This window comes from Triticum dicoccoides, chromosome 4B, assembly GCF_002162155.2.
Source record: "Triticum dicoccoides isolate Atlit2015 ecotype Zavitan chromosome 4B, WEW_v2.0, whole genome shotgun sequence".
In the NCBI taxonomy this organism is placed as follows: Eukaryota; Viridiplantae; Streptophyta; class Magnoliopsida; order Poales; family Poaceae; genus Triticum; species Triticum dicoccoides.
Window position 1 is genome coordinate 501,401,961 of NC_041387.1, and position 11,601 is coordinate 501,413,561.

An 11,601-nucleotide genomic window follows, 5' to 3' on the forward strand; every position below is an offset into this window, starting at 1 on the left:
GTGTCTCTTCATGGTGTTCCTTTGGAAATTAACTCGGATCGAGGAAGTCTTTTCACCTCTCGATTTTGGGAAAGTTTCCAAAATGCTATGGGAACCCGTCTCTCCTTTAGCACCGCCTTCCACCCTTAGTCGAGTGGTCAAGTGGAACGCGTCAACCAAATTCTAGAAGACATCCTTCGAGCCTCTGTTATCTCGTTCGGAATGGACTGGGAGAAGTGCCTTCCATTTGCCGAATTCGCTTACAACAACAGCTATCAATCTAGCTTGGGTAAAGCCCCTTTTGAAGTTCTCTATGGACGACGGTGTCGAACACCCCTTAACTGGTCAGAGACCGGGGAAAAACAATTCTTTGGCCCGGATATGATTCAGGAAGCAGAAGAACAAGTTCGTATCGTTCGTGAAAAGTTGAAAACAGCCCAATCTCGTCAAAAGAGTCAATATGACCGAAAACATAAGGCTATCACTTTCGAGGTTGACGAGAAGGCTTATCTTCGGGTCACCCCTCTGAAGGGAACCCATCGTTTCGGTATCAAAGGCAAATTGGCTCCTCGTTACATTGGACCCTTTCGCATTCTCGCCAAACGAGGAGAAGTTGCCTACCAGTTGGAACTACCTCCGCACCTCTCCAGAGTCCACGATGTCTTCCACGTTTCTCAACTCAGGCGTTGCTTCTCGGATCCTATCCGTGAAGTGGATCCTATCCACGAAACACTTGATCTCCAAGATAATCTTACATATCGAGAGTACCCCATTCGTATTCTCGATCAGGCCGAGCGTACCACTCGACGTCAGAACATCAAGTTCCTCAAAGTTCAGTGGTCTCATCATTCTGAGGATGAAGCAACTTGGGAAAGGGAGGATCGTCTTCGACTCGAGTATCCCGCCTTCTTCCCGGAGGAACCCAAATCTCGGGACGAGATTCTTTTGAGTGGGGGTGAGTTGTCACATCCTAGTTAGCCATGCATTAGAGTGTTGCATCATGTCTACTTTTTCATCAGAAACTTGAAATGGGGATGACAGAACCCCCAGTCCCCTCTGAAACCAACTAGGGTTTACTAAAAAACTTTTCAATGAACCTGAAATGCCCTTCTAAAATGCCCATCATTTTTGTCTTGGTTCAGAACCTCTGCCAAAAGTGGTGCACATTTTCCTAGGCCATCTTAGGGTTTTTGAATTAAGTCATAAATATTTGAATTTGGGCATTTAAAATTATATAAAATATTTAAATGCTCAAATATCTCCAAACTAAAATGTTTCATGTTGGAAATAATCCAACTATGGACCAGGAGTAATTTGGTGATTTTAGGAGTTGCCTAAGTATTTTATTTAATTCAACAAAGTTGCAGAAGTATTAAAAAAGAACAGAAACAGAAAGAAAAAGGAAAAACTTACCTGGCGCCACCACAGGCCCACCAGCCAGCCCACCTGGCCGGCCCAGCCCGGCCACCGCTCCAGCGAGCTGCTTGGCTTGCCAGGCAGGCAGCCAAGGTGCTCGGCGGCGGCACCGCAGCTCGCCACGCAGCTGCACGCCGCCCTGCCTCCCCCTCTCGCCGCCCTGATGGCCTGGACGAGCTCCACGTCGCGCTCCGACCCTCCTGGACACCTCCATTCGCCCCCAGTTCCTCTCCCTCACGCTCCCACGCCATGGCCGACGCCACCGTCGCCGCACCGCCGTCGTAGCCGTGCTCCCCGTCGTCTCCACGCCGCGCCACCCTGTCCAGAAGCTCCGCCGTCCTCTACTTCATCGAGCTAGCCGAGCCCCGTGTGCTCGTGCGGCCCGAGACCATCGCACCGACCTCGCCCGAGCTCACCGTCGCCGGAGATCCCCTTCAACGCCGTCGCCGCCTCAGCTCGTCCCCGACCTCGCCGGTGGCCTCTACGGGAGCGCTGTGAGCCTAGCTACTCCTCCGACCCTCTCTCTCTCATTCCTGAGCCGTGTGGCCACCGCACGAGGATCACACGCCCGCACCGCCGCGGATCTCGTCGCCGACGTGCTTCCGGCCACACTCCGGCCACAAGATGGTGTCCATCTTACTCACCGAGTCCCGCAGCACCTAGCTAGCCACTCCACGAGCCTCACCGACCCCTCTAGCGCCAAGTTCATCTTCGACCGAACCCCGGCGGCCGCCAAAGTCGTCGCCGGCGCCAACTCCGGCCACCCCGACCCCAACGGACTCCGCCAAGAGCTGCGGTTTGTCCTCAGCTCCACTCCGGTGGTCTCCGCGGCCCATTTGGTGGCTGAAATGGCCAAAACCACTCCCGCCGCCGCGTCGGGCTCGCCGGCGGCTAAACGCCGGCGTCGCTGGCTTTGACTTTGACCACGGGTGGGCCCTGGTTGACTCCCCTGAGTCAATGACAGGTGGGGCCCAGCCCTGTTAATTAAACAGGATTAGTTTTAATTAAATTTTAATTAAAATAATCACCCTGACATGCGGGACCCACTGTCAGGTTTGACCCAGACCTGTTCCGTTGACCTGCTGACGTCACACTGACGTCAGGCTGACGCAGTAATTGATTTTTTGGATTTAAATTAAATCAGGGAATTCCATAATATAATTTAAACTTCAAAAATTCATAACTTTTATTCTGTAACTCCAAATTGGACAAATTATATATGAAAAATGATCAGAAAAATCCAAGCTATCCATCTGTACTATTTTCATGCATGATCAAACAAGTTAAATTGATGTTTTAAGCAGAACAAGGAAAAGCACTTTAAAAGGCCATGTTTGAGTTTGAAAATTTGAATCTTTGATTCAAATTTGTTCAAACCCTTCTGGTTTTAGTTGCATTAGCCCAACACACTCATATTGCCATGTTTCATGCATGCATCATATTGTTGCACATTGTTTGGTGATGGTTGTGTATCGGTGTCCTTTGCGACAGGTTCTGCCTCCGAGGAGTACCGTGATTACCCTAACGAAGAACCGTATCAGTGCATCGAACCATCAGGCAAGCAACCAACCATTTGATCATATCGATACAATCCCATGTTCTCGCTCCTGCTCTCTTTTACTGCATTAAGACAACGCGTTTCAAACTGCTGTGTGCTACGGTAGTTGAACCCATTTCCTCTGCATGACCTGTCATTGCCACAGTAACTAGATGAAACCCACTAGCATGTGTAGGAGTTGATTGAGCCATATGTATGTGTTGTTTCTACCTTGCTATGCCTGCTATGCTTAGAGTCGTGTCAGGTCTGGTTCATCTGGGTGATGGGCTAGAGTGAAATGTTTATGTCGGTAATGAGAGTGGTGTGGTGAACACGATTTGGTAAAGGTATCGATGAGAGGCCATGTAGGAGTACATGGTGGGTTGTTTCATTGAAGCCGACCTTAAGCACTGAGATCTGTATGTGTGATTTAAGAATCAGCTACTACCATGCATTGGGCCCGAAACCAATGGACCCTCTCGGCTTCTTATTCACCCTAGTTCTCCGTCCAGGAGTTGCAAGTAGTTTCTGGTGTTTGTAGCCTACTGGAGGCCGTGGACAGCGCTGACCGTAGGGGTGGGCTGTGATGCGGTAGGTATGTGGCACGGTGTACCGAATACCCGTTAGGTATCTCGGGAACCCTGTTCACATCGTTCGGGGCCGTATGGGAAACCTCGGCCGGACTCCCTGCGGATGGAACCTGGATAGGCGATAAACCTGGACTGGAGGCTTAGGTGATTAGGTAGGTCGTGGCCGACACCCACGTTGGGCTTCCGCTTGAAGGTTGCCGAGTAAATGTCGTGTAAACGACGGTAAGTGGTGAGAGCGTGTATGAAGGAGTACACCCCTGCAGGGTTAACATGATCTATTCGAATAGCCGCGTCTGCGGTAAAGGACTACTTGGTTGCCTATACAGTTCATAGACAAGTAAATGGAAACTGTTAAAAGCCTAAAGATAAGTGTGAGTGCCGAGGATGGCTCTTCCGTAGGAAGACGGAGGTGGATCCTTGGTAGTGTATTGAAGTGGTGAGTAGTGGACTCGTGTGCGCAAAACCATTTCAAGTTGGAGTATCGTAGGATAGTCTAGCCAAGAGTCAAAGCTGGCTTGCTGCAATAACTCCACCAACCCTTCTTGATAATATGCATATATGTAGGATCTGATGTAAGTCTTGCTGAGTACCTTTGTACTCATGTTGCTATAATCTACATTTTACAGAAGACGCTGCAACCCCTTCTGATGGGTTCTATGTAGACGTTGACATCAACGAGTAGGCTAAAGACCCAGGTGGTGACCCTGAGCTTGTGAAGGACCTTGTAGTATAGCTAGGCTTTCCAAGCCTCTTTTATTTTACTAGTTGTCTGTACTCAGACAAGTTACTTCCGCTGCTGGTTTGTATGACTGTATGACTTGTATGTTGGGTCGTGAGACCCGTACCTGTGTGTATGTTATGTATGGCTCTCTGAGCCTTAAATAAAGTACTTGTGTCGTAGAGTCATGTTGTGATGCTTCGTTGTATTTGCACATATCGAGCATATTGTGTGTATGATTGAAATGCTTGGTATGTGTGGGATCTGACTATCTAGTTGTTTATCTTTAGTAGCCTCTCTTACCGGGAAATGTCTCCTAGTGTTACCGCTGAGCCATGGTAGCTTGCTACTGCTCTGGAACACCTAGGCTAGCCGGCATGTGTCCTTCTTCGTTCCTGTGTCTGTCCCTTCGGGGAAATGTCACGCTTTGAGTACCGGAGTCCTGTTAGCCCGCTACAGCCCGGTTTACCGGAGTCCTGCTAGCCCAGTGCTACAGCCCGGACCCACTTGCTGATGACCGACACGTTCGAAGCTGGGTCATGGATGCCTGTCCCTGTAAGTCTGTGCCACTTTGGGTTTACGACTAGTCATGTCAGCCCGGGCTCCTTATCATATGGATGCTAGCGACACTATCATATACGTGAGCCAAAAGGCGCAAACGGTCCCGGGCAAAGGTAAGGCGACACCCGTGGGGATACCGTGCGTGAGGCCGCAAAGTGATATGAGGTGTTACCGGCTAGATCGATGTGACATCGAGTCGGGGTCCTGACAAAGGGGAACACGATCTCTGCTTCGACAAGACGTGCCAAGGAAACCGCTTCGCTAAATGCGCTGAGGTGATACAATAAAAACAATTTGAGTAAAGGCTTGGTAGTGGTGTGACGTCACGCCACAAAATACGTCAGCAGATTGAACTTGTGTAATATTATTCTCTCTACGGTGGTACGTGGAATTTATTTTTGTAGAGCCGGAAACTATCCTGGTGTTCACAATCTTCTGTAAATTATTTGGAGGAAGAACCCGCCTTGCAATGCCGAAGATAACATGCGCGCCGGACTCGTCGTCATTGAAGCCTGGTTCAGGGGCTACTGAGGGAGTTCCGGGCTAGGGGGTGTCCGGATAGCCGAACTATCGTGATCGGCCGGACTCCAAGACTATGAAGATACAAGATTGAAGACTTCGTCCCGTGTCCAGATGGGACTTTCCTTGGCGTGGAAGGCAAGCTTGGCGATACGGATATGTAGATCTCCTACCATTGTAACCGACTCTATGTAACCCTAGCCCTCTCCGGTGTCTATATAAACCGGATGGCTTTAGTCCATAGGACGAACAACAATCATACCATAGGCTAGCTTCTAGGGTTTAGCCTCCTTGATCTCGTGGTAGATCTACTCTTGTAACACACATCATCAATATTAATCGAGTAGGACGTAGGGTTTTACCTCCATCAAGAGGGCCCGAACCTGGGTAAAACATCGTGTCCCTTGTCTCCTGTTACCATCCGCCTAGACGCACAGTTCGGGACCCTCTACCCGAGATCCGCCGGTTTTGACACCGACAGTGACCCATGTGTACTCTTGATAAGTCAATCACAGTGATGCCTATCATGGCCTATATTGACCCTAAACTTATCAAACTTAAAACACCGACTTAAGTCACGTGAGATCCGGCTTTTAGAGAGCTAGGGTAAACCATAAGAGGCTACAAGGCTTGCTTCATAGAAGCAAATCAGACTCGAGCCCCAAAAGCCGGTCTTTATGACGTGCCCCGAAAGCGGACTTATTATTTATTTCTTGTTTTTTCTATGTCATATGCTATTTCTTACTCTATATATGGGTATCTGTCTATCTATGCATCCTCTTTGTAGGTATTAGTTTTATCAAAACTCGGGTCACAAATCCAGTCGGGCCATATATAATGCCAGGTCGTAAAATTTACCGGGCCTTGAGCAATCCAATTTGTGCTCTGTAGTATACTACAACATTTATGGCTTTCTTACACATCTATTTGCCGGGTTGTTCTATAAATACAACCAAGGATTTCAATCAAATACACCAAGTCTATATGACCGGATTGAGCACAAAAGCATGATCAACATACATATCTTATCAGATTATCATCACGTTCAAAAGTTAAGCATATTCAATGCATGAAGGCATTGAGAAATCATGGAGTTTTTCTACCAACTATTACAAGCCACAAAAGGACTATTTCCAACAAGTTTTCTCCACCAAATGTTACAACTGACAAGGATCACTGTGGTAAGCCAGCACTGGAATCCTCCGGGTTGACGTTCCTTTGTCCTTCTTCTGTGCCAGTCCTAGCCGGGTCAGCTTGTGTCGGCTCTTCCGGCGCTTCCAGAGCCGCGTCTTCTGCTCCAATCTGGGGGTCGTCTGCCACCCACTAAATTGATGACAAAGCTTCAAAAACTGAGTCTTTTCGCATCACAGTTGAAGTGTTGACATCAGGAGCAAAGTTTTGCTTACGACAAGGAGGGATAAGCTCCACATGCTTCGGTTCAAGCAAACTCATGCATTTGCTGGCTTCTGAATAGCCAGCTTGAAATTTCGTCAAGTCTAGTTCTTCTGCAATCTTGGTCTCCGTCACCCGAGTCTCCTTCAGACAACATAGATAGTCCTTATCAGTAAAGGGGGTATTATCCGCGTCGAATTACAAGAACCCGTCAGCCAATAGACCCGGATCCATCTCAGGCAAATAATCCTTAGCGTGGGTAAGTGAGTACCCCCTTAGTAAACTAATATAAGAGCATTTAGATCACTAGTTTAGTGATCTAAACGGTCTTATATTAGTTTACGAAGGGAGTACATGGCTCCTTGGCGACAAGCCACCCTTTTCAGCTCCTGGATCCACTCTGGAACAGTGGGAAGCTCCTTCAGCATATCCATGATATAGTGTGGTGGCTCCTTCATGTTCTTAACTTCCATAATGCAGTAGGCACCACCTACATATAACTGCTCCAGAAACTTATGCACAACCTTTAGCTTGACTAGGGGAAGTTCAACCAAGTTATGCTTTATTTTGCCTGTCAATACACATAAACACATATTAGTAACCTGGCCAATATATTAAGCCGGTAATATTTGGCGATTTGCCAGATATTATGCTTACTAAAGATGGCTATGCACATGTCTTTAATTTGTCCCTTCAAATTTGCCAGCTCTTGAGTCACCAGCTCGAGTTTTGGCTCGGCCTCCTCTGCACGCTTGACTAAGGCAGCTCTTTCTTCCTCAAAAGTAGCCTTGGTCTATTCTAAAATGTCTTGAGCAGACAACAGAGACCTATGGAAGTCTGGAGATAGATTTTCTACTTTTTCCCGAAGTTCTTCTCTTTCTTCAGCTCTTCCTGTAAGCCGGCAACCTGTGACTCGGCCTGATTCATAATATCTTGTATATATGATTCACAAAGTCAAGCACATTGATTTGAAGTCCCAAGTCGCCGGAAGCGATCGACTCGGCACTTGGTGGCTACATTACTCAAGTCTAAGAAAGTCCTGAGCTGCCACAGGCGATCGACCCGGCACTTGGGGGCTACATCAGTCAGTTTTTGGTTTATCTTATTTCACAGTCCCGTGTAGCTGCAAGCACTCAACATGGCACTTGGGGGCTAATGCAATGTCATTTTATATCCAACTATACTTGAAGACCAGGCCCATCACATAATGACGAGTTGGCCCTTGGGGGCTACCAACTGCTCAAATACATATGTTTAGATATACAAAAGTCCCAGCTCATTATCTATAAAATCTAAATAGTTCATCCCCACTATCCTATTTCTCTTGACATACAGCCTATCCACCTCATCACCGTGCCACATCAATGTTACTATCTTTGTTTTCTAGTCCATCAGCTATACCACACTCATCATTTTGGTTTTTATATTTGAGCAATAAATCTATACTTTTGATGCTGAAAAGATATAAGACATAAGCAGTTCCTTTGGCTTCCATCGATCGCTCCGCATCCATCCACTATTCGCCTCCCGCGTTTTAAGCCATAAGCAGTTCTTTTGGCTTCCTTCGTTGGCTCTGCATCCATCCACTATTCGCCTCCCGCGTTTCACCTCCCTCCTCTACGCACACATGTTGATGATTTTTCTTTTTCCTCCACACGCTCCGCTTCGTCTCTTCACACATTGATTCACCTCCCAATTCCCCATCAGGTCATGACATCCTCCTACCCTCCTCCCGCCTGGTTGTCTTCTCTAATCTCCATGTCAATCCCTACATGTTTAACTTCTTCAATCTCCATCAAATCCAATATATATGCAGCCTAAGAATTGATCATACCTCAGACCAACCAACCGATGGCTTCACCTTCCACGGCTCCTCGCCTGCGGAAAACTGTCTACAAAGCTTCTTCGCAAATACTCCATCAGCATTTCAGCTATCTTCCAATCCATGGTGTTATAAATACGTCAGACAGTGAAGCTCCTGGTTCCATCTGCTCTTGCGACTCACCCGGTCCCCTTCTTGCTGTGGCACTCTTCGCTACTCTGTTCTTTCAGGCCAACACCGGCAACGTCCTACACACCTTCCATGGATGAAGGGCGTCGATGAAATCGTCATCACCGGTGCTGGGCTCACGATGTCCCTGATATTGCATGGGTAATTGAAGAATCGTCTTGATTGGTTCCTTGTCAGAGTGTCTACAAGGCTTCGATGAAAATCTAATTAGCTTGCACTTGAAAAATTATATATGTAAATTTTACTCTCCTACTTTGATAGAGTTGTTCAACTTTTCTCTGCTATAGCTGTTCATGATTTGCAGCTTTGGAATAAAAGAAGTTCAACAGGTACGCTCTTAACACATTTAATAATTGTTTCTCACTTCACCCGCAGAAAAAAATGTGTTTCTCACTTATCATTCACCTATGCACACAATGCTCTTAGGTTGCTTTAATCCATCCGATACTGCTAAACAGTTATTGACTAAAGCCATGGCAATTTATGAGGCTAAGGGGGCCTAGCCTGCTTACTAATTATCGTTCCAAAATATGTTACTTCTTGATCTATACATCCTTTTATGTTTACTCATTTGATCCAAGGGAAACCGACATAATATGTCTTCACTATATACTCTGACAAAATCAACATGTACACTGATTACCTTACATTTTCAGTTTAATTACAGTTCCATATGTTCTTTTTATCAGGTGAGCTTTCTCCATGTCAAAGAATCTGTGTTAAACATATGGGTTACACAGAACATCAGGTACATGTGGATTTTTCTTTGGTATAGCCTGTGTGTATCTATGTGTGACAACCCATATTTTGAACTCAGTTACCTGCGTCTACTAGGTGTGCACCCTTGTCATGTTTGTCTGGAGTCCACAACGTCCACAACTGATTGCTGCATATTAATGTCCGCTACTTCCAATTTTCTATGCTTACCGTTCTCTCATGGTTCCAGTTTGATCTTGCTTTACTTCCAAAACCATTTTCCTCATATTTAACTATAAACCAATGCATGCTAAAAAGTTCCGCAACAATGTGCAGGGTATCTTCTAGTTTCTTAATGACCCGGCCCCTGGGGGCTACATCTGAGTACAATCAATATGGTTACATCAAGGGCGGCTCAAGAGTGTTAACTCGGATTTTTCTATGAAGTTTTGTTAAAGCAAGTCTTAAGTATTTCACTTCTTTCTCTACTTAAGACTTGGAGGTGACATATATATACATAAGCAAGAAAAAATGAGTCATACCTCATATTTTCGCTTCAAGGTGTTTGACCATGGCGATTTTAGTATCCCAGCTTTCAGACACCCGGGTCAGGGTGGACACGGTCCGGGCCGGTCCGGTCCTTCACCGAGCTGCCATTTGGACCGGCGGCCGGCGGTCCGGACCGGACCGGACCGACCAGCCTCGCGGTCCTGTTTCCAGGGACCGGACCCACTGGTAGAAAAAGAGGCTTCCGTCCAGCCCCATTAGTCGCGAAACTGTAGGAACCACGACTAATGAAGTCTTTAGTCGCGGTTCGGCAAACGAACCGCGACCAAAGGCCTGGGCCCAGGGCGCTCGGTGGCCAGCTGGTGCACGTGAGGGGCTTTAGTCGCGGTTGGCCAGGCCAACCGCGACTAAAGGTGCCCAAAGGCCTTTAGTCGCGGTTGGCCAGGCCAACCGCGACTAAAGCTCCTCCCCTATATATACCAGTTCAGCACGCTCACTTAGCCATTTGGTGCCACTTCTCTTCACAAGCTTCACAAGGGGGTGTAGGTTTACTTTTGGTTCCTCTTATGCACACAAGGTGTTTGATGAAATGCCCCAAGAGCGTGAAACAAACATGATATGAAGTGTTGGAGCCACACTTGAGGTTCCTCATTTATTTTTTCCTCCTCAATCGCGGTTAGCAACTTGAACCTTTCATGCATGTGTGTCATTGATAAAATATGCATGTGTGTTGTTCATTGTTTAATTTCTATTGTTTATAGCTAGTTAGTTTAACAAATGCATGATGGTTAATTATATATTTTATATTATAATAATGCAGATGAATCGGCAATGGATGTACGGTAACCGACTCTCCCGCGAGTTCACTACGGGTTTGAAAGATTTCCTCGTAGTGGCTAATGCGAACAAGCAGAAGGGTTTTGTTATCTGTCCATGTGTTGACTGTAAGAATCAGAAGGGTTACTCTTCCTCAAGAGAAGTTCACCTGCACCTGCTTCGGCACGGTTTCATGCCAAGCTATAATTGTTGGACCAAGCATGGAGAAAGAGGGGTTATAATGGAAGAAGATGAAGAAGGGGATGATTTCATCGATGAAAGCTATCTTGCTCATTTCGGTGATACTTTCATGGAGGATGCTGAAGGTGAAGGGGAAGGTGAAGGGGAAGGTGAAGGTGAAGAAGAGGCACGTGATGAGACCGTTGATGATCTTGGTCGGACCATTGCTGATGCACGGAGACGCTACGAAACTGAAAAGGAGAGGGAGAATTTGGATCGCATGTTAGAGGATCACAGAAAGTCGTTGTACCCCGGATGCGATGATGGTCTGAAAAAGCTGGGCTGCACACTGGATTTGCTGAAATGGAAGGCACAGGCAGGTGTAGCTGACTCGGCATTTGAAAACTTGCTGAAAATGTTGAAGAATATGTTTCCAAAGAATAACGAGTTGCCCGCCAGTACGTACGAAGCAAAGAAGGTTGTCTGCCCTCTAGGTTTAGAGGTTCTGAAGATACATGCATGCATCAACGACTGCATCCTCTACCGCGGTGAATACGAGAATTTGAATGAATGCCCGGTATGCACTGCATTGCGTTATAAGATCAGAGGCGATGACCCTGGTGACGATGTTGAGGGCGAGAAACCCAGGAAGAGGGTTCCCGCCAAGGTGATGTGGTAT